Source organism: Sinocyclocheilus rhinocerous, unplaced genomic scaffold (assembly GCF_001515625.1).
Source record: "Sinocyclocheilus rhinocerous isolate Xijiao unplaced genomic scaffold, SAMN03320098_v1.1 scaffold558, whole genome shotgun sequence".
Classification (NCBI taxonomy): Eukaryota; Metazoa; Chordata; class Actinopteri; order Cypriniformes; family Cyprinidae; genus Sinocyclocheilus; species Sinocyclocheilus rhinocerous.
In genome coordinates, this window is record NW_015634502.1 from 710,254 (window position 1) to 735,202 (window position 24,949).

Here is a 24,949-nt window from a genome sequence, read left to right on the forward strand (position 1 = left end):
CAAACAAAGTAGTTTCACTTTCACAACGAAGCACACAGCGTCTCCACGACATGGCGGCAGTTTCAACAATACTACAGTGAGAATAAACGTTACGCCTTCTTTCTTTGCGTGAACGTTTGGGCGGCGTTATGCAAATCTTCCGAGATCGTGACGTAGGTATGTGGGGGTGTGTTAGAACGAGCCGTTTTAGGTAGGTGTGGTTAACTCTTAACTTTTATAAAGAATATCTCTTTGGTTTTGAGACTTTAGTGTTTGCAACTTTACAGATCTTCTTTATGCACCAAGAGCTTGTAACACTCCAAAGAGAAAGGAAAAATTGAAATCGCATCATATGACCCCTTTAAGGCTGTCACTATAACCAATAAACAAAATATTATGACATTCATGATAAGAGACACACAGGAAAAGTGTTTGAGGCTTCAAAATGATCCGAAATTATTCATATTCAATTAACCTATTTTGAAAACTAAAATAGGTTGGTTACCCTGAATATTTTGTAATAAAAAATGTTGTGCAAAGACCCTGATTTGTAGGTAACCCTGCAAAAAACCCTAAGCTAGTTTAAGGTGGTCTTCTGACCTGTCCAAGCTGGTCTTCAGTTGGTTTAACTGGGTAGACAGCTGGTCTCACAGTCTGACTAGCTGAAAAGTGTCTAGAATCAACGGACCATCCCAACCAAGCTGGGAAATCAGCTAAGCCCAATAAACCATTTTAGGAGGGTTAAGGCATTTTTCAGCAGGGAAATCTCCTTTTAATTTTTGCAACTCCTTTTAGTTTTTAACATATTTTCCTCTTCTTTTTTTCTTTCAGCGCTGTCAACATGTCTAAGGCCACTGTTAAGAAGCTGCACTGGCGTTCGAAAGTGCAGGAGAGCTTCGTCCCACTGGGCGGAGCCTCGGGAGAGCTTGGTGTGGCCATTGGAGGGGGTGCAGATTATGGAGAGTTCCCATTTGTTACAGCAGCACCTGGGGGTGGAGCCACTGTTGGTGACATCATCCTAGAGATCGGTGGTACACCTGTCCTGGGATTGACCTTGGGAGATGTGCGAGGGGTTCTGAACTCATGTCCACATCCCATTCGGATCAAAACAGTATTACCAGGTACTCTATTTATCGATAAGAGCAAATTGACTGGTGCGTGATTAGGTACTGTAAGTTGGAGAACTACTTTGCATTGGATAAGAGAAGGTTAATGCAAAAAGAAGAATTCCTGAATATTCTTTTGAACAAGATACAGTTTGCAGAGTAGAATTAGATCAACTAAATTTAAATGGAAATTCTGTCATAATTTCCTCACCGTCATGTTGTTTCAAACCTTTATGACTGTCTTCTGTGGAAAAGGAGAATTTTTGAAGAATATTCTGACCTTTTTTCTTTAATATAATAAAACTGAAAGGGGACTGAAGCTGTCAAAGAGAAGAGATTCTAAAAAATAGTATAAAATTGGTCCTTAAACTTGTGTGCTATATTCCAAGTCTTTTGAATCAGCGAGAATGAAATCAGTTCAGTTCGAAAACAAATTCTGAACTGATTCAGTGAAAACATCTGACTGAAAAGTTTCATTCATGTTGAACATTGGTATTTCTCACGAACAAGAGAGATGTCAAGATTTTCAGTCAATATTGACTTTAATTTCTATTCTAAAGTTTTTTTTTTATTGCTTCAGAACACTTGGAATGTAGTATAAAAGCGGTATGGACTACTATATTATATTTTTATGGTGTTTTTTATAATTTTGGATAAATATTTTGTCCATTTTGGCCTCAGTCTTCATTTACTTTCATTATTTTGGAAAGTGCGTTCAGGATTTTCTTCAGAAATTCAATTTTTGTGTTCCACAAAAGAAAGAAAACAAAGTTTGAGGGTGAATAAATATTGACAGAATGTTCTTTTTAGGTTAAATATTTCTTAGACTTAAGTGTTTTATCTCCTTGGAGGCTCTCTATCCCATTCTTTCTGAAAATGGAGATAAGGGATATCAGTAACTTTCCAGTTAATGGGTCACATCTGCCTGAGGTTGAACCTGTCACCTTTTCATTACCAGCCCAGGTCTTTCCTCACAAGGCTGCTACACACCCCATTCTGTTATTTTGGGAGGTTTTATCTGCATTTTGTTGCACTTATTAAATTAAATACTTGGGTTGTGTAAGAGCTTCATACCTACTGACAATATACAGCCCCGAGTAGATCACTTGTGACATGTCACCCGTTAGTGTCATTCTGCCTGAGGATTGTATTATCCTAATCTAACCTGCCTGAATACGTCAGTTCAAGATGCTCCATGAGGATTTGATTTACTACGTTCATGTCTAGCTTCTACACAAGGAAGTGTTAAGAATTTTTAGTTGTTCTTGACGCCATAAATGAATGCTTAAAGGGGTCATATGATGCGATTTCAATTTTTCCTTTCTCTTTGGAGTGTTACAAGCTCTTGGTGCATAAAGAAGATCTGTAAAGTTGCAAAGACTAAAGTCTCAAATCAAAAGAGATATTCTTTATAAATAAGACCGATGAGTTTTGTAAAAATCGACGCGTTTCAAAAAGGCGGGGCATAGAGGAGAAACAATAATGTACAGTATGTGGAAAATAATGTGTTTTTTTAACTTTAAACCGCATAAACATATTTCATTACACCAAATACACAAAATAATGTTCTTTTTAGCAGCATCATATGACCCCTTTAATGAAGGCATCCACTCTCTCAGACTTGTCAACATGTGAACTAGCAAGAATGTCAAATTACGCTTTCTTGTGTGAGATACAGCATCATTTGTATAACAAACAATGGTTCTAAAAACTTTTTTATTAATTAAATTACACAACAAAACTATCACTGAAAGGTTTTAGATGTTTTAAGGATTGAATGGTTGAGCATAGCAACTTTGCTGCTTGGTTTAGAAACTAGAATTTTTGGAAGTAGAATAGTTATTTATGGAAATAACAAAAGTAGAAACGAGTGAAAAATAATACTTTTTTATTCCTACTGAATTGATGATACACTACAGTTTCAAAGTTTGGGGTCAGTAAGAATTAATTTTACAGTAAGGACATTTATAAAGTTACAAAGGGTTTCTAATAAATGCTGTTCTTTTGAACTTTCTATTAATCAAAAATCCTGTTTTTCATATTGATAACAAATGTTTTTTGAGCATGAAAGCAGCATATTAGACATTATTTCTAAGAGATCATGTGACACTGAAGACTGAAATAATGGCTGCTAATTCAACTGTGCCATCATAGGGGGAAAAATTCATTTTAAAATACACATTTTAACAGTTAAAAAACAAAGTTTTAACAAATTACAAAGTACACAAGTGTCCACCTTCCCACAGTTCAGTGTCAGACATTAAGTGGATGTGATATCCCCCACTCTATTACTTAGCCTCTCTGGAACTCTCTGCCCTGGTCAGCCCGATTGATCGCTGTCAGCGTGGGGGGGGTGGAGCCCGGCATCGGCGAGTAACAGTGCGGGCAATCCCCATACATAGTGTATAAAGACCATCAATATACTGAATGAAAGGAAGCTGTCTGTCATCTAAGGTCATAATGCACTTTAAAAAAATGAATAGATCGGCGGGAAATGACTCATCTTACCTTTCCCATGAGTCCTTGAGGAGTCCATGTGTTGAGATTGTGTGCGGAAAGGACCACTAGATTATATTAAGTGCAAAAATCAATACAGAGAAGCCATGCGGGGCGGATAGGTCCTCGTTAGGGGCTCCGCAGTGCTTGCTTGTGACAACAGCACACTGACCTTAGAGACTTCTGCATGTCTCTAAGGGTGCGTGTGTGGTATTAGGACTGAATTCAGGGTGAGAGACCGTTTTACCCTCATCACTTTTAAGGTGTATTTCAGTTTGTTTATTTTTAGGACAGCGTCTTTGACAGTTTCACTTCGCCAGTTCACCTTTTTTCTCATATTTCCATGGTGACAGCAGTGTTCTATTTGTGAATTTGGTGAACAGTGCTGTTATTAAAAAGTGGTTTCAGATCTCTCCATCTCATTCTTGCTCATGTGTTCTGTTTGTAATCTGTAGGCTCAACTCTCTGTAAGGATCTGAGACTTTACCTGAGCAAGTGTTTTACACCCGGATCCATGGACAGCCAACTCCAACAGGTCATACGAGAGAACCTCTACCTGCGCGCCGTGCCCTGTAAGTGACACACACCTACATTATTCAGTAATACAGGGGTCTTTAACACAGGATGTCAAACTAATTTTGGAGAAAAAATATGAAAATGTGCGTTAAGTGGCCAATTGTAAAATGTATTAAGTTCATTTGCTGACTGTCTAATGCTTTTTCAAGACAAAAGTACTCACTTCAACTGGTAAACTCTAATCTGACTGAGTACACAACTTTTGGGAGTAAAGGCAAATTAGTCTAAAAACAAAGTCATGTTTACAAGATACCAGATTGGCACAACAAGTGCTTTTGAGGATAATATAATCGCTGGATTTGTCCCTGTTTGTCATTAAAGGTGCACAAAGGCTTTATTCAGGCTTCAGGGGAACTCTGATTTTTTTAAGTTACACGTAGCCAGATTTTTCTGTTGAGTTGTGGGTTGTCATATTAATGATTAAATCTTACGTACTGTAGGTTCACCATGCATGATACTTTAGTGGTAGATGCTGTGTCGTATATTATGTTTTTTTTTTGTGAGAGCACTATCTGGACATATTTGTCACAGACAACTGCATAAAAGTTAGGGCTGTCAATCGATTACAATTTTTAATCAAATTAATTACATGATGTGCTGATTAATTAATCTAATTTATCGCAAATTAAATTTGGCTGTGAAAATACCCCCAAAAGATAATTTAAAGCAATTATTGTGTTAAATGAGAAAAAGTATCAAGTAGAAATGACAAAAAGTAGCTTTAGAAAAAAAAAATAATTTAAACATAAAATTTAGTACACATAAATGTTTAGGCTACAATGGCCTAACATAAATTATGGAACAAAAAAAGAAGTTAATATGAGAAACATCTTAGTATTTTTTGTTCATTCAATGAAAGTCATTTTTAACCAAAACAGCTTGGTTACCATCAGTCTTCAAAATACCTTCTTTTATGTTCTGCAAAAGAAAGAAACTCATACAGGTTTGAAATGACATGAGGGTGAGTAAATGATTACAGAATTTTCATTTTTGGGTAAACTATCCCTTTAATGTCTTTTTTTTTTAATGAAATGATAGGCTACTCTAAATAAGAAAGTAAAACTGACAGTAGGTGGCAGTAAATGTCTTTATGAGTAAGTCATTGAGTCATTCATTCGATTTGATTCATTCAAACAGCTGATTCATTCAGGAATGAAGTAAATGGATCTCTTTATGAACAAGCTATTGAATCATTGGTTCATCCGACTCGTTCAAAACGCTGATTCATTCAGAAATTGTGTGGTGCTCAGAGATGCACAACAGTTCTGCTGTGGCTTTATAAGTAGTTTTTTCGTGGGCAAAATTGAGCAAAAACAGACAGATATAACACAATATTAACTTCTTATTTACTAAACTGTTGTATAAAATCACATTTGCACTAATGTTGGTATTCGGGACAAACACAGCACTCATGTGATATTTCTCTCGTTTGATATCACTTATCATATTATATAAATATGAGACAAAAACTCATACAGGGGAATTTAGCCCCAATATCCTGAATTTTAGAGACACATAACAGCAGTTATGGACTACATCACGCAGTGAGTTGTTGCCTTGCATCAAATGTAAGATGGCCTACAGGTCTGGGATGGGGCTGGTGCATTAACTGCGTTAAAATATTTTCATTGCATTATTTTTCCATAACTAATTCATTAAATTAACACATTAAATTGACAGACCTAATAAAAATAAATGATTTTAATCTGATTTCAACTGTCTACATAAGTGGTTTGGATTAGGCTTGTGAAAATTTCATTTGAATTTTGTGTTTTTTTCTTCCTATTCAGGAAATAAAAAAAGTGAAATGAGTGAGCATTTTTTTTGTACTAATTATTGCACAAGCAAAACTCTTTTTTTTTCTAGTACTATAGAACTATTCTAACTAAAACTATTCATAGAGACCCCCGCTCCATTATTTCAATTCATTTTACAATGCAAAATGTACCTGACCTCATGCTTTTTAGTCATAGGTCTGGCTACATGAGATTATACAATATGTAAAATGACTCCGTGCTGCTTCTCTCCATCCACCAAGGGCTTCTTGGCCTGAAAAAGGTTGAAGACCCCTGAAGTAGAACAACTGCAACGAAAACACAGATGAGAAAGATACTGAAATACATCAGCCAGCAAAAGCATGCATGCAATCTCATGCTTTAATGCTCACAGTGACTGTAAACAAATCCAATTTACAATCACGTCAAACCTCATGTGGAGTCAAAGGTTCAGTCACTTTGAGGCAATGCAATGCACTTTAACCATTGCCATGGAAACTGTCATCAAATGTCACAGCAGTGCACTCATTGTGAATGGCACTGTTTCATATTTTGCCTTGGCAACAAAACTGCAACTATATTCAGAAATGATTGCATGCATTTATTAATGTATAGCTCCTGCTGGCCCCTTTAAAACATCAGGCACCCGTTCACCATCACAGCTGGTGCATTTCATCCATCCCGCATGATTAAAATTTCACCTATTTCCTGCTCTTGAATTCCAAAGCTGCACATTTGTCTTTGTCTGCAGCCTGAGGTACCCTGCTGTGCCTTTCAGCGCTCCTGTGCACGCATATACGCATAAACGCGTCAGCACCCAAACACAGACCCATTCATGCATGCTTGCTAATGTACACATAAGCACACTCATTTTTGTGCATCCATTCACATAACGTTTTATCTCGGTTCAGTTACATAGCCTGTCTAGTCGAAATAAAACGGCTTTCCTAAATAACACGTTTATTCATCACATAATTATTTTGACACCATAAAGCAGCTAATTTTACTGTCACTTCTCTGAATTGATTGCAGGCAGTTAGAAGACTGTGAACTGTAAGATACTCCTCTTTTCTGTTCTTTTTAAGATGAAATAGCACAGGTGTGTCAAGAACACGGCTATGTTTAACCAGGTGCTGAACATCATGCTAAATGGTTATAATGGGGTTGCATTGGGGCTTTGAGACAACATATAGTCAGCATTATTTACTTTTCTAAAACACGTTCCTGGTCTTATTTTGTGTAATTCATCAGTACATGTTATTCCCAAAGAAAAAGAAAAAACGTTTCCTCGTAATATTTCATCAAGATGTAATAACTTGCTCAACTGTCCTTTCCAGCTGACATCACAGATCACTATATTTCAACCCCAACCACCTGGCTCTGTTCTGAAAATTACGCCTGCTTTTCATAATCCAATCAGTTCCTGATGGATACATTTTTTTTTCCTGTTAAATGTCCAGCTTAACTCAGAAATGTCACGTTACAGATGTAAAAAGCCATCAGTGTCAAAAATCCTTAATGTCTCAATCTACACATTCATTAGAGATTCATTTAAAAGTGAATGAATAGGGTTCGAGTGTGTTACATTAAAATGCCATTATTTCAAGAGAAAAAAAACACTCATATGCTTTTTGCATGGGCTGTCATGTCATATATGGGCTGTATAATACCTTGGGACAATGCAGTGTTTTGTTATTAATGGATGATTTATTGTATATAGTAGCTGAAGGCTTTTAAGTCATTACAATCCTGCTTGATGTTGAATAACTATTGATAGGCGCACTACCTCATAAACCACATACCTTTTCTCTTCCTGAAGACTTTTGCTTCAGAACCATTTCTTATGTTGGCAAGGTCGATTGATCAAAGCGTGCAGGTTTCCTGCTGCATCTTTTCCGCAACACCGGAGAGTTGCAGTGATCAGTTTAGCTTAAAACGGGATGCACTGCTAATCTACCTCAGGAAAATCCACTTTTCTCAACTTTCATTTGAGATGGAAAACTGAGAGGAAGTTGTATAATCTCATCACTGTGGGATTATAGAGCAAGTCTGAAGTGTTTGAAATCATAATCAGGCGTCGCCTCACAGCGCCAAAGTCATATACAAACAGACGATTGATCAAAGCGTGCAGGTTTCCTGCTGTATCTTTTCCGCAACACCGGAGAGTTGCAGTGATCAGTTTAGCTTAAAACGGGATGCACTGCTGATCTACCTCAGGAAAATCCACTTTTCTCAACTTTCATTTGAGATGGAAAACTGAGAGGAAGTTGTATAATCTCATCACTGTGGGATTATAGAGCAAGTCTGAAGTGTTTGAAATCATAATCAGGCGTCGCCTCACATCGCCAAAGTCATATACAAACAGAAACACAGACAGTTTGTTTAATATATAGTTAGTATGTAAACACTGTTACGCAACTGATTTTAACTTCATTTGGCACTCACTCAAACATTAAATTCCACCTTTTTCCATATAAAGGCAATTCAGCTTTCTACAGGTCTTGTATATGTGTGTGACAGCTGTGTCTCTGTTTTCTGTGGTCCTGTAGATCCAAACATCAAATGCATCAAAGCAACTAGCCTCATGGTGATGTCATCAGGACATTTTTTGTTTGTTTGTTTGTTTGTTTAAAAAAATGCATTAGATTTTTAGCAAAGGTTAGATGCAAGTTTATGAAAAAATTATGATCTTTTAAAATGCCCTGTGTGTTTGTAGCACTACTGGCCTTTCTATTTTTACATTCTCCATTTAAATGGCTTGTTGTCTACTTTTAACAAATTCATACGTCTTTTTTGGTAAGTTAAGCAAAAAGCAAAAGCATTACAATTACATTCTTATGTTTTGCTCACCCTGCTTTGACCCAGGTACGACCAGGCAACCACGGGATGGAGAGATCTCAGGGGTGGATTATAACTTTGTGTCCATCCTTTCTATTTTTACATTCTCCATTTAAATGGCTTGTTGTCTACTTTTAACAAATTCATACGTCTTTTTTGGTAAGTTAAGCAAAAAGCAAAAGCATTGCAATTTTTTTCTAATTACATTCTTATGTTTTGCTCACCCTGCTTTGACCCAGGTACGACCAGGCAACCACGGGATGGAGAGATCTCAGGGGTGGATTATAACTTTGTGTCCATTGAGGAATTTTTCTCCCTGGAAGAGTCTGGAGCCCTGCTGGAAAGTGGGAAATTCAAAGGTCAGAATCCGTATCGCCAAACCATTGTTTCACAACCAGGGGATTGGGGGCCACTAGGGGGCCTTGGCAAACTTCCAAGTGAGGCTCAGCATGCCTTAAAATTATTTACAATTAGACAAAATAAGCTTTAAAATAAGCAAAAACAAATAAATATCAAGATATTTCTTATACAATTTTAAAGATTCTCATATATTCAGGTTTTACAAGATCGTTGGAATCCTGAAATGAATATAAGTAAGATTTCTAGACCTGGAAATGAAAAAATAATGTAAATTAATCAAATAATAAAGTGCCGTGGGCATTTGTATAATGAATATACATTTTTCTAGTCATACCAAGCTCTAAAATAATTTATTGGGCAGAAATTGTGGGTAAGGTATCTTTAAAAATCCATGTTAATGCTTATCAATGCTTAAGCAACAACAACTGGAAAAATCATGTAAATTCATGGATTAAAAAGAGTGGGATCCCTGAACAGCATTCAGCTCTTAAAACCTGTCCATACAGTAGATTAAAATAAGTTTTTAAAACAAGACTAGGGCTAGGGGGCCTTTAAAAAGTTGTTGTGTACAATCAGGGGCTTTGGAGTCAAAATGGTTGAGTTCTTCATATTTGTTTATTAAATATTTAGGCTGATTTTATCATTTTTTTCGGCTACCGGTATGAGTTTTTTTCAATTCTATTCAATTCTATTCCACAGATGTAACCCAAAATTCATATTCAAACAAATTTCATATACAAACATGTGGAACAGACAGGCCTTGTTTTGGATATAGGAGTTATTTACTGCTCAGCTGAGTTTGTTTGCGCATGCATTTGAGTTTGTGTGTGTTCGCGAACACATGGTGAGGGTCAGGGCGTCACGTCAGAGCTCCAAATGCTCAAGCCAATCAGAATCAAGAGAAGCACCCTCCAGACTGCGGAGAAAAGTGCCGTGCTGGCTCGGTTCTGTCCTCCAACATTGTCAGCAGAAAGAGCTGAAAAAGAGCCCTAATGGAGAGAAAACAAGCATGTAACGCAGACTGATGTCTGAGCCTGCTGATGTCTTTATTAAGGGTCTCACACACAGCTGCAGATTCACACTATGACATCCTTCAAAGTTGCAGCTCTTGGATTTATGAATATGTTTCCGCTGACTTGTGTTTTTGTTGCCGCTGCACCACTTTCCTTTGTATTTAAAAAAAGGAAAGAAAGATGTTCACCTATTATGTCCATCTCGATCCCACATAAAATTGGTTTTATGGTTTTTATGCAAACCTGTTTTGGGGAACTTAAACAGTAGAAGGGCTGATGATTGATGTAAATGTCATGGTCCAATCACTGACCATGTCAATATCAACCATTTTTACTTTTAGTCCTCTAGATTTTTCCTTATCTTGCCAAAATCTTCACTATATATACACTACTGTTCAAATGTTTGGGGCCGATAAGATTTGTTTTTCATGCTTTTGAAAGTCTTTTATGCTCACCAAGGCTTTATTGGATCAAAAATGCAATACAAAAACAATAATATTGTGAAATATTTCTGTGATTTAAAATAACTGTTTTCTATTTGAATATGTTATAAAATGTAATTTATTCTTGTGATGGCAAAGCTGAATTAGCTGTAATTACTCCAGTCTTCAGTGTCAAATGATTTATTAAGAAATCATTCTAATATGCTGATTTTGTGATCAAGAAACTTTTCTTATTATTATCAATATTGAAATCAATTGTGCTGCTTGATATTTTGTCTGGAAGCTGTGATGCACTTTTCCCCCCCAGGATTCTTTGATGAATAAAAACTTCAAAAGAACAGCATTTATTTAAAATGTAAATATTTCTTCCAACATTATAAATGCCTTTATTGTCACTTTTGATCAATTTAATGCATACTTGCAGAATAAAAGTATTAATTTCTTAAAAAACCTTAATGACCCCTAGAAATAACTCTAGAAATGTGAGAATTGGCATTGTTTGTTTTAATATGCCTATAATTAAAAATTATTAATGACAAAAGTATTTTTAAGGCAAGGCAAGTTTATTTATATAGCACATTTCATACACAATGGTAATTCAAAGTGCTTTACATAAAAGGAAGTAAAATATTCATACAAAATAATCACAACAATAAAACAAGGAATTTAAAATGATTTAAAAATGTATTTAAAATTTAAAACAGTTAAAAATAGAAAATGATTATACATAAAATACAGTGCAATCAGTTCGGACGTAGCACAGTGCTCATTCAATAAATGCACAGCTAAACAGATGAGTTTTGAGTCTGGATTTAAATGTGGCTAATTAATTAGCACATCTGATCTCTTCTGGAAGCTGATTCCAACTGTGGGCGGCATAATAGCTGAAAGACTCGATCCTACTGACTCGATCTGAGTGGTCTGTTAGGTTTATATTCAGTGAGAATATCTGCAATGTATTTAGGTCCTACGCCATTGAGTGATTTATAAATGAGTAAAAGTTCTTTCAAATCAATCCTAAATATAACTGGAAGCCAGTGTAAGGACCTGAGGACTGGTGTAATATGCTCAGATTTTCTGGTTCTAGTCAGAATCCTGGCAGCAGTGTTCTGGATGAGCTGCAGCTGTCTAATGGTCTTCTTGGGAAGGCCGGTGAGAAAGGCGTTCACCACTTCTAAGAGATCTGCTTCTAAACAGTTAAGCACCTGAGCAGTGATGCCCCGCAGCTTATGAGTCATCTCTCCAGCCCGAAACCACACCACACTCCTACTTTTCTATCACTCTGTACAGGAGAAAATAGGCTTTTCTCTGTAATCCCTATTTCAGTTTCTCTGTCTCTGATCACCCCTCCACCCCCATTCGCTCTCTCTCTCATTCTCTCTCTCTTTTTATTTTTTTCTCCAGCTGTAAATAAGCTGCAGTGAGGGAGTTATGCTGCATTAAATATCACTGAAAGTGCCAAACATGTAGCTATTGTACAAAAAGCTGAGTAAAATCTCTTAGCTATGAAAGATTGTGCACCCCTAGTGGTCTTATAGTGTAAATTGTATTTTTTTTCCACCTGAACATTTTTATATTGTGTGGTTTTATTTTGGAGATTTAAAGGTAGATGTTTAGAGGTGGATTAATCTCATGTTTTTGCCATTGTTCTGGTTGTTCTGGAACATCCTGCCAGTTTATTAGTTTCATAACAGCTGTGATTAAGGGTTTTAAATAGTGTGATCTAGGGCAGCAGAAGCCAGGAGCAGAAAAAAAATCCTCTTTTGATAAAATGTACAACTAGAACTATATCATTAAAACTGGTGACACAAGAAGTTCTACTTTGAAAGATACAGTGGGGTCACATGCAACAGTGGAAATGGCTTTTAAATTTAAGATCTATTTTAAATGAGGAAAGCTTAGGATTTTGAACATTTAAAAAATTCAGAAATGTTATGACATAAAAGTAATTCTGCGCTATTTCTAGGTCACTAATCAAATAAACAAATATATGACTGATCATGTGAAGTCCTTAGTACAAAAGGTCAGAATTTATTGCTTCCATTGAAGTACAAGATGATCTTTTGGAACATTCACTCAAATCAGGCAGGAGAACATGGATCAACAGATTTTATGGAGCTCTTGCCAGACTTGTGGAGTTCATGCCAGTTTGAGTATGTGTTGTCACTACAGGAAAAGGGGGCATGAAAGCTCATGTTAATTTTAACATTTCACTGAAATTGTTATGCTGGTAATATAATATTTAATTAAGAATTTTGTATTAAATTAGAAATAAATTTACTAGTGGTTTTAGATGTTTGTCTGTATGTCAGGTAAGTGTAAATTTGATTGCTTTTTTGGAACCATTTTTCTTGGCAAAGTTAATAGTGTGCTCATGATAGGGCTTGTATTTTGCTGGATTTATGCCTTTTTTGGCTAAAATGTGTTTTTGAAAATGGAGATCTTGAAGTTCCAAAGCCTCCTGACTCGAGCTGTTTTGATTATCATATTCAGGTCCACAATTCTAGAAGCGGCTCTTTGGCTGCTTAAAAATATTGACTCGAGGGACAATAGCTTTTAGGTAGAAAATGGATCTTGTAAAGGACTGTTTCAGTTAGCGCATGTAATACATTGTGTCTAAAGGTCATTATTTTTTTATTTTGCTGGTTGGAAGTTTTTCGATTGTAGCTTCATAGAGGCCCTTTCTAAAATAACTCTGTCATCACAGGGAACTATTATGGTACACCTCGGCCAGTCCACATCGGTCCTGACAGCCCCCCCATTACTTACCAGGAACATCGAAATCTCCTGAGGAACTTCCGTACTCGTAGCAAATCGCTCAGCAACCTGGAAAAGGCAGTGGAGGAAGGTGACAACAGCGAGGAAGACTCTGGTCTTTCAGGTATTCAGCTGTTGGGTCCACCTTTATTTTGAAATTAGCTGAGTTTTTTTCTTAAACAAGTATTTTTAAATGCAAGCAACTTCCTATCTCATGGTACAGTAATATATTTGGGAAACTTTTTCTGTTGAGATTGGGAACTTTTCTTTTTTTATCAGGATCTGTTACTTATGGTGTACCCCAAGGCACAAGTTTGGGTCCTTTTAATTTTTCCTCTATATGTGTTCCCTTTAGGGTCATTTTTTCGAAAAATGAAAAATCTCTTTCCACTGTTACACAGACAATAACATTATCTTCTACAAGCCATTGTTAAAACTAACATAAAACTTAAAGCCTAACATAAGACAAAAGCCAGTGAGAAGTTATTTTGCATTTATTTTAAACCCCCAGTTTTTGAACACAAATGGATGTCTTCTCAACCAGGACATGCTTGCATTTTTTTATGTTTTTGACAATAAAAACTATGGAATTGTATTTAGGATTGATGCCTTTCTCATATTAGACCTGGCAAGAGCAGCGTAACATGAACAGCGTGACCTCTCGCTGGCCTGAGGTTGCTTAGATTATACAAGACGGCTACATCTCATGTCATGTTCACTGTACTTTGTTTCCCAGCGGGGTCTGCAGGAGCCAGCAGTGCCCCTCCCACCACCATAGTCTCACCTAATCAGACTTGGGATTCAGGCAGTGGGCGGGATGGAGGGGTTGCCATGGAGAACGGAGCACGTGGTGGGGCATTGCCTGAAAACTGGGAGCTGGTGTTCAGTGACACGGGTGAACCCTATTACATCAAGTGAGTCAGCAGGAGGAAAAATAAAAAAATAAGACGGCATTGTGAGAAATAGAGTGAGCAAGAATAGAGACAGAAGGTCATTTGCGTCCTCCAGTAATCAAAGATTATACTCAAAGTTGACATGATGCCTTTGTATGTCACATTGGATTTTTGACATGCGAAGGCGACGCTTGAACTTTAAGATGTGCATCAATGAGAAATGTTTAATTTAGCGGGTGACCTACAGTTATCATGTTGGAAGTAAATGTGATTATCATTTTTGATGATGATGAAAATGAAGATCGCTTATGGGGTTATTTTGTATTTTTGATGCAATTTGTGTATAAAAAAAGGGTGACATTTGAACTTCAAGATGCACGTCAATGAAAAATGCATAATCTTTGCCTTCATCTATGAAAATTAAGTCAGCTTAATAGGGATATTTTGTATTTTTTATGCAATTTTGTGTAAAATAAGGGTGACATTTGAACTTTAAGATGCGCATCAGTGAAGAATGCATAATTTTTGCCTTTATCTATGAAAATTAAGTCCGCTTAATGTATGTTGCTGTAAGAACTGCTGTTGTATTTCATCTTAAAGTTGCTGATGAAACCTTGTGGGGGAAAAAAAGTCTCTCTCATTTTTCAGCCATAACTCAAAGACCACAAGCTGGTTTGACCCAAGGACTCGGGGCAAAGAGATTGTCAGCAAGACGGAGTGTAAGTGTATATGTGTGCACGTGTGTGTGAGCTTGGCTCCTCTCCACTTTTAACCCCCAAACATACTCTCACTCTCTCTACAGTCTTCACACAAAGATTAATGACAAACATTCCTGGAGCCATTTAGTCTTTCTCTCACGCCTTCATCATATCCCTTGTTTCCTTTGCCTTTCAAGCCTTATCCATGATACCCCTCGTCTCTCCCTGCTCGCTTTCTCCTCTCATCTCTCTTTTTCCTTTAAAGTTATCTATCACTCAAAGCACACTCTCTTAGATTTGAGAAGGTCATGTCTGCTATTCCCTCTGAGCCGAGTGATCTTCAGAAGTCATTATGTCTGTTAGTATGCACACATGTGTACGAAGCCCACTTGTGCGAATACATTTATGTGCATAAATCCCTAAATTTTTATTTAACCATGAGAAAAAAAGTTTTAGAAATTTGAAAAAAAAAATGTGTGTAGTTTATACAGTATACTGCCTACTATTGTGAAACCATATACATTTTGCAGGTTTCAGAAGGTAGTATGCCACGTGTTTAATTAAGCAGTCAACTTAAGTGCATTGCATTGTGAGAAACGGTATCCTCACAATGTGCTCTGTCATATGCTACACATTTTGCCAGTACTGCACATTTTCACACTCTAGAATATTCACACTATAGAAAAGTGTGTGATTGAACAATTTATACAGAGTATAACTAGAATAACCCACATCCCAGTAGATGGCACTGTTGTTTAGCAGTCAGCTTCATCCTGAAACACTGTAGTGTAGTCGTTTAGGCTTAAAGGCATTGTTAAAACTCTGTGGACTTACCATCCCATGTTTAGATACTTACTTTGTTTGTTGTGTGTGTGTGTGTGTGTGTGTGTGTGTGTGTGTGTCTCATTTAGTACCTGCATTCACAGACCAACCATCTGAATTGAAGGGCTATTCCATACACACCCGCCTGTCGAAAGGGCCTCGTGGGTTTGGCTTTAACATTGTGGGTGGCAGTAGACCTCGAGAGTTCCTGCAGGTGTACAGCGTCACCCCTGGAGGCCCGTCTGCACTCAAAACAGGTTAAGTTTAACCCAGTGTCATTAAAAAAAAAAAAAAATTTATAACACAAATGCAACTCGCACTGTATTGCACTAACCACACAAAAAACTAAAAGCAAATTATAGTGATTAGGATCTAAAATTAAAACTTTTAAATTCTAAACTGTTTGCAACATGTTCCAATGGTGGGTGAATTGAGGTACAAATATTTCTTAATGGCCATGTAAAAATACTGTATTTTTATTATTATTATTATTAATAATATATTATTATTCAGTAAAGCTGTTTCTGTTATTTAAAGAAAAATTACCTTATTTTATGTTAAATTGCTCATGTCTTTCCTCAGTATGACACCTTGCACAGGCATATTCAGGAATATTATGATGATGATGATGATGATGATTCAGTAAAGACGTTTTTGTTATTTAAAAGGGAAAAATGACATAAAGCATTCTTTTTAATGTTAAGTTACTTATGTCTTTCCTCAATAATGACACTTTGCCCAGGCATATTCAGGAAGGCATCAGCTATAAATGAGATATATGTAAATTAAATTTAATGTTTTCATTAGGCTACTTTTATTCTAATTTCACAATGAGAACAATTAAAAATTTGAATAGAAATTTGGTGAAATGAAAAAAAATGAATTGAGGATTTTCCTGCATGCCGCATTTATATTACCCTGGCAACACGAGTATTCTCTTTTGGAAACTGCTAAGTGGCTTCTGCTTTTTGCTGCTTCTGTATAAATCTGCAGTACAGGAGATGGCACTTTGACGGTCAGTTCTTTAAATATTTATAGATTTATGACAGATATAATAATTTAATGACACACATAGATTTGTGCAGGGGGCTCTTAAGGACGTTGTGAATCATATGTGATGTAATGGTCCTGCTGACTTTAACATCCTCTTTTTATGCTTAGAAGACAAAAAGCCCCATAGATCTGGATTTAAGTCAGATCATTTATAGATGGCAGAAAAACCAGGGGAGAGAAAAGGATCGAATGGATAAAAGATAGATTTTACCACAGGAGCATGAGCTGTTTGCTTTTCTGCTCTCCCTATCCTTTAATCTATCCCTCCAATCCTCACTTTTATTTTAGGCAGGAAATCCCTTGACACTCTTTCTCTCTCTCTGGATTAGATTAGTGTGTGTGTGTGTGTGTGTGTGTGTATTTGATGATTTGGAGGGTATCATGGTTTGAATCTGCTCTTAATCCAGATGGGCCTGTAGGTTTTAATCTGCTTGTCTCTTACACGCAACACTGTCCACTCACGTGTACTAACAAACCCACACACACACACACACTCACTTATCCTTAAAGGGTAAGTGAGTACCTTAAAAAAATCCCTTGTGATTGTCATTTTTGTTCCAAAATAAGTTTTTATTTTATTTTGGTTTAGTTTAGTTGATGAATTATCAACTAATTATATATTGTATTTTTGACTACTAATCAATATATTGTCTATTGATTTTAGTTATTATTTATTTTATCATTACCATTTTCAGCCCTCTCTATCCCACAAAACAATGTGTCAAACAAACTCTTTAGGTCAGACTGTAATGATCAGGGACCTTGTTAAAACAGCCTTCATCCTCCCCTTTCAAACATTAGTTTCAATAAATTGTCTTTTTCGACTGACAGGAAGTTACAGCAGGTTTTCATTGTACACTGAACTTCTTAAACTTACAAGATTAAGGAAATTTTGATTCATCATTATATGACCACTTTAATACTTGTACTCAAAAAGTGAGAACTGATTGCTTATGATTTCCCACATATGTAAATACAAATGACAGAAATGTTTCTCGCTTTGTCTCTCTCTCTCTCTCTCTCTCTCTCAGCGGACATCCTAGTGTACATCAATGACTCATGTGTGCTGGGTCTGTCCCATAAAGAAGTGGTAGAAATGCTGAAATCCGTCCACATGGGTCACAGTGTGGACGTGGTTCTCCGTCGAGGTTACCCCATGCTCTACAGCCCTGATGGCTGCCCCAAAACCAGCCTCTCCTCCCCTTCTGACCCAACCAGCACCAACTCTGCGGCCCCCCGTTCTGCTCAAACCCAGGTCCAACATCCTGATGGACACCAGCCTGGCTTGGTGAACCTTAACCTCTCCATGTCCCACCACAACAACTTCTACCCCCGCATGCAGAAAGAGTCCTTGGATGCTAATGGAAACACAGCAACCCAGCCTTCATACTCAATGGCCAATGGAAATGGAGTGGGAGGGACTTTCGGGATGGGGGCGGTGCCTTCTTCAAATGCCCCTCCTCCATCAAAGAGGATGAGCTCCAGTCATAGCGGTACGGAGGTCAGCTCATTTGTCACGCGCAGGTAACCAGAATGAAATTTCAGGCTGGTTGATTTATTATCATTTTTATTAATAAATAACCATGTTCATTCATGATTGTGATCATGGTTGTGATATTATTATTAATAATAATAATAATAACTGTTATTATTATTGTTGTTGTTGTTGTTGTTAATAATTATCATTAATGAACATGGTGGTAATAATATTAATAAATAATAATAATAATATAACCATGTTTGTTCATGATTATTAATAATAATTATCATTAATAAACTTGTTTGTTATATTATTATTATTATTGTTATTCTAACCATGTTTATTAATGATGAGGATTATTATTAATAATAATTATTATCATTATTGAGCACAGTTAATAATAATAATAATAATAATATCATAACCATGTTCAATAGTAATAATAATAATAATTATTATTATTATTATTATAAAGAAGAAGAGGAAGAAGAAGAATATGGTAATAATGATAAATAAATAAAATTAATAAACATTGTTATAATTATAATAATAATATCATGACCATGTTCATTATTGATTATTATTACAGTACTATTATAATTATTATTTTATTGTTCTTTTTATTGTTCTTTTTACACAAGCATTTATTTCTTCCACTCTTCATCCAGAGCTTCCCTTGTCCGAAGCTACAACAACAACTCTCTTCCAGCTCCGTCTCACGCCCATCATAGTTCCAAGTCTTCCGAGAGCGATCTCTCCTCTGCTGTGCTCCTGCTGCCACAGCCTGAGGTGGGTCCTACCGCCCCGCCAGGAGCACCCAGCACCCAGTGGCCTCCAATGCCCCAAACATCTCTTGTTGTTGCACCCCCAACCGAGCACCCACCCAGTGGTTTCAACGGGTGTCCAGCCAACAATCCCCCGCGGCCTCTTCCGGGTGGCCTAGGGTCCCCTGGAGCCCCATTTGGGGTAGGCTGCGGGGGAGGGGGTGAGCTGGTACCTGTGGCCTTGGGCAGGAGTGAGGGAGGGGGTATGGGTTTCAGTGTGACGGCTGGGGGGCAGGGAGGGCAACTGGCGGTGGTGAAGAGAGTTTGGGACAGACGACAATGCCACTCCCTACAGCCAGGGGACGCTATTATTAAAATCAATGGCGCTGACGTACAGAGCCTCAGCTTCGCACAGGTAATTCATTAACTCTTCAGGTCTCTTCTGAAGCTTTTCCCTCATTAAGCTTCCATATTTTAATCCTTGCATATGAACTTTTTCATATGAACAGTTGCAGCGAGTGCTGCAAGAACATACCAAACAGGGTCAGGTGGTCTTACTGGTTTACAGAGGAGGTGAGTGTCCTCCACACCGTCTATGAATAAATCCTTTATAATATTCCATAAAAAAAAAACATAAGAATTGTCCATTTTTATTTTAAGGTCACTTGACAATTTTGTTTTATTTAATTTAAATAAATGACTAAAAATCATAAATGCTACACGTGAATTTAGGCAACACAACTTTATTATGTTTAGTGTGGAAAATGAATATTCATTGTGAGATTACATTAAAATTGTTGAACATTTGTTATGATTATTTATGAATGTTTTATTGGTATTTTAACAATGTCTATAGCAATTAAGAATAATTGTGCAATTGCATACAAACCATAGATAAAAAAACAGTATATTTTATTTATTTTTTTATATTATTATTATATATAAATATAATATAATATATAATGCAAGTAGCTAACAGCACATTAATTATCTATATAAATAGAAAAACATCATATCAAGAAAATGACATATTTATACCATTACACAGATCACCATACATCCTGCCTCTATCACCCATCATCCTGTTCTCTCTCAGGTTCTCTTTGTTCCCCAGGCTCACCAAATGCCTATAAGAAACCTCCTCCCTCCTTGCGCACCCCTGATCTGACCTCGCCCTCTTCCGATGCTGCTGTGCCCAGCCAGAGCACCCTCTCTCCCTCCTCGGCATGCGGTGACCTCCCCAACCTGGTCCAAAGCACCAGCTTCCTGGACTCTGTGTGTTATTTTTGAGGCTGATCTGTCTCCATACTTTAAGCATGTTGGTCATCTGTGTCATGTCATTATGCAATAAGCACGTGCACAAAAAAAATCCCTAATTAGCAGACTAATTATGATTTCCTTCACTTGATTTGAGGCTTTGCTGATTTGAGGCTTTCACTCTATTTTTGAAGACGTTTCCAGTTGTTTTTAGTAAGTCATAAATGTACATGTATGATTTGTACCTCACTACTCTAAACATTAAGGGGTAAAGTTCGTACTATAAATGTTAGATAAGTTAAAGTCCAAATGAGGTCATGGTTTGTGTCCAGCAGTTCTTGTATTTGTGAAACAACAAATGGAACAGTTTCTTAAGTGGGCAGTTTTTCCTGTTTTCTTTTCTTTCTTTTTTTTCTTGTGCATTGCCCTTTGTTCAGTTGTTTAGTAGTTCAGTACTTGTTCACTGTTATTTGGGTCTTATTGTTTCTTCTGTAACACGGAGATTTGCAAGAAAGAACCATTGACCTTTGGATGTTTATGATTTTGTTACAGTTTCTATAAGTTTACGTAGCTACAGTACTTCATAGAACCAAATGTTTACGTAAACGTTTCTAGACAGTGCATCAGACATAAAAATTCAATGCATTCTTTAAATTAATTATTAATTTCTATATGAAAAAAATCTTAGCCCAAACTTTTTGTGTATTGTTAGACATCCCAATATATGGTTTAAATATCACACACTTTTCTTCTCATGATGCTTCTTTTGTGAGAGGATTCAGTATAGTATTAAATCATTCTTATTTGCTTTCACTCACCATTCCTCCCTCCCTCCCTCTCTCTCTCGCTCTCTCTCTCTCTCTCTCTCTCTCTGCAGTCTTTCACCCTCTCCCCCTCTCTCTTTTGCTCAGTTCAGTTTTGTCAGTGCAAGCGTCCTCAGTGTCTCTGCTCTAAGGGGGGAAAAACACCTGAACAGTTCTTCTTTTCTCAATTTCCTCACTGTTTTGTAATATTATATGTAGATTAAAGTCTCAGTGTCAGGAATTCTCTGGATTTGAAGCTGGATTGAAGCTGGATCAGGACAACATGCTGGAAAGGCTTCAGTCTGCCCTGAAAACGGTGAAGGACGTGAAACGTAAATACTATCTTACCTCTTATGGACTCTTATAATATCTGTATTCTGCTTAATTATTGACCTTGGTATTGTTTACTTTACAAACAAATGAATTATCTGCAGCTGTATCAAGTTTAGTGGTCATTTAGTGGATTTTAAACATTTCCTGGAACGTATGTTTCCTAAAGCTTTGTGATTTGTTTGTTTGACCTGAGATAGGGTGTATTCAGGTGCATGGGAATAGTTTGTTCATGTCAGAAAGAACAGGATGTATGTTTTGCGTGTGTTGCATTATATCCGTAGCCTTTGAACGCTCCAGGATAGTTCTTCTGAAGTGCTCTCCTTCTGATTATATCTCGGTACTTTTCATGCTTCAGAGCGTCCTGGAGCTGGGGTTCACCTGGGCTCTCACGTGCCTGAAATATTTCCAGATGTGATGTGTTGGACCGGTGAACAAAGAATCATCCACACTATAGCAGGGTCCAAATTTCTGCTTATAGACTTCAATAGCAATGAACAGAAAAAAAAAATCTTTGAAGCATAATGAAAAATATCATTCACATTTACAAAAAAGTGTCAAAAAATACCATGACACTACTGTTTTTTTGTTGTTGTTGTTGTTTTTTTGCACATGGAACCATAGTATCACCATATTTTGGCCATAGCTGTCTCTTCATCACAAAAACTTCCCTGGTAGTACCATGGTACAATGATGTGCCATAGTATTTACGTGGTACAAGCTGGTGTTTTCAACAATACCCTGGTACTGCCATGATACAATGGTGCATGTTGAAAATACTTCATAAATTTGTGTGAAAATGCTTGGTAAATAATGTTTAACGGTGCCTTGATATCCTTTGGACATGGTATCATTGTATTACAATGTTTTTTTTCCATTGCAAAAAAAGTACTGTGGTATTACTATGGTACAATGACGGTATCACATGGCAATACTATAGTATTTCAAAATTAAGGTACTACAATTCATTTACCATAGTATTTACATGGTACTGCCATGGCACAAATCCAAAAAAGCCCATGGCACCATGGCATTACTTGTTTTTAGTATTCTTTGGCCATGGTACTGTATTTTATTTATTTTTTGGGGATATTCTACGATGGTATTCTTTTAAATCTGTTGGAGTACCACACCATAACACATGAATATAGTATCTCTATATTTTATATGTTTTGTCTTTTACATTATTACTGTTATGAGCAGCTCGCCCTGAATATCTTATCGTGTGTGTGAGATCATCTACATGAGGTCATTTGTAGGGAATGTGCAGTGTGTGTGTGTGTGTGTGTGTGTGTGTGGAACAGAGAAAGTGAGAAACACTGCATGCTCGTTCCAGTTGTGCTCAATATAAGACTGTCTGTATCGTATCTGTATCCTCTCTTTGTGCAATATCCTTAAGGCGTCGTCTTATGCCCGTTTCCATTTTTCAGAGGAGCAAGTTGTTCTAGGGTCAGCTGATGCTGCTTTGTGAAGCTTAGCCGTGTTACCAGTCATCGCAAGCTGTGGATCATTGGTTGAGCATATTTTCTCAATGTCATGTGAGGTTTTGCATTGTTCATTTTTACATATTTACATGCCAGGACTAATAAGCTGGATAAGATTAAATATTAAACAGATGGTTGGTTTTGCATCTTTATCCCCAAAGGGATGCAAGCATGCTTGTATGTGTATGTTTGAGCGTTAATGATGCATTTTGTTTTGTTGGACATGTGTTGTGGATCTCTTTAGATAGGATGTGTGAAATCAGTTAGTACAGTGCTGGACACTCTAAGGCTGTGTCAGATAATGAATCATTTGATGTTGTTTACAGCAGTGTTGGGATTGGTTGTTTCTGCAGGGTCAGCCTGATGTAAAAGGAGTGTTGTGGGTCTGATGCTTAGTCACCATTAGCTTTAATGCTGTGATCTGCATCTGTGTTTCAGCTCCGTGATGTGTACCTGTATGTTTTTTGCTCACAGTGTTTTTAAAGATAGAAAAGTATTAATACGCGTTTGGTCACTTGTTAAGCAGATATTTTTATCACATGAGGATGAGTAAATTGTGTCAGAATTTTATGGATGAACTGTTTTTTTTAATGAAAATTTTTATTAATCCAGGCACATGTGACACAAATTGTGCTCTATTACTGTTGCTTTTCATTCATTCACTGGTCATGTACTCATTAAATCATTTACTCGCTGGTCACTCGAGGGTATTGTCAGTGCATTAAGTATACAAATGTTAGAAAATGAGGGAGTAATCGAAGTTTTGAGGTTAAGGACCTTGGGTTGTTAAACAGCCTTACATTTCACTGCTGGTCATATATTCTCTATATAACCATGTATGTGACAAATAAAAAATCTTGAATCTTGAATCTAAACAGTGGTTCCATAAACTGGACAAAGATTCAGAAACAGACTAAATGTCTATATTAATTTCTGAAGTTTTTAATTTCTAAACTGCTAAAAGTAAAATTTTTATGTTGGGGTGATTTTATTATAAGCGTAACTAAAGCTGAAGTGTGTAATTTCAAATGGAATAACAAAAAAGTCCAGACTGCTTTAAAATATATTTCCTCAAATACTCCTTGTATCAAATACTCTCTGCCATTGGCTGGCTGATCAGATAGCCGCGCCCCCAACTCACACTATTGGATAAAATGTTGTCAGGTTGGTTGAAACATTGTTTTGAAAACACTTATTTAGGAAATCAACATAGTAAAGTTTAATTAAAGCTGAAGTCTGTCATTTCAAAAATTAAAAAAAAATACTGTTTGTGTGACTGTTTTTTATTTCTTCAAATAATTCCCCTCTCTGCCATTGGCTGGCTGATCAGATAGCCCTGCTCCAAGCCAACAACACTATTGGTTGAACTCTTGTCAGGCTGATTGGAATGTTCAAACAAACAGAACAATGTTTTGAAAGTATTTTTCTGTATATGCATCTGCATAAGAAATGGAAATAGGCGAAAGTATATTAACATAAAGACTCTTCAGCTTTAATAATAACAATAACAACACAAGCCCATAGGAGTTCACCAAAAGTCAAGTAAGCATGCGTGTGTGTTTTTCTGACATGTGACAAAAGGTCATAATCTCGGCATGAGTTCTTCTGTTCTCTACTCTGCATGAGGAGTTTTGTTAGAGCGCTGCAGCCATTCACTCTCAACCCCCGCCTGAACTCGGCTTCCACAACACGCAAAACCTCTGTTCTTCCCGCCGAACCTGTGGTGTGTTTAAAACTAGGTTAAAACTCTCACACGGCTCATTGGCTCGCGGTTCAGAGGAAATCAGCCCAGACGTGAAAATAACAGGCTCATGACTAAAAGTGGAGGTGAAAAGAAACAAGGTGTTGTTTAAAAGTTCTATTCCACACGTTTAAATAGTAGTTAAAGTTTCACCAATGCTTGTGTTGTGCACCCGTTTGTGTCAGTGTTGAATTGTTGAAGTATTAGAATTATTGAAAGTCTTTTTGTGTTCAAAATCAATATCTAATAATTTTATGCTCTATTACTATTAGTTTTATAGT

The 24,949-nt window shown here is 36.8% G+C and overlaps 1 pseudogene; it reads left to right on the forward strand.

The window, feature by feature from the left end:
- Window positions 1-24,949, forward strand: part of LOC107745821 (membrane-associated guanylate kinase, WW and PDZ domain-containing protein 2-like) — a 41,534-nt pseudogene that overhangs the window by 8,314 nt on the left and 8,271 nt on the right.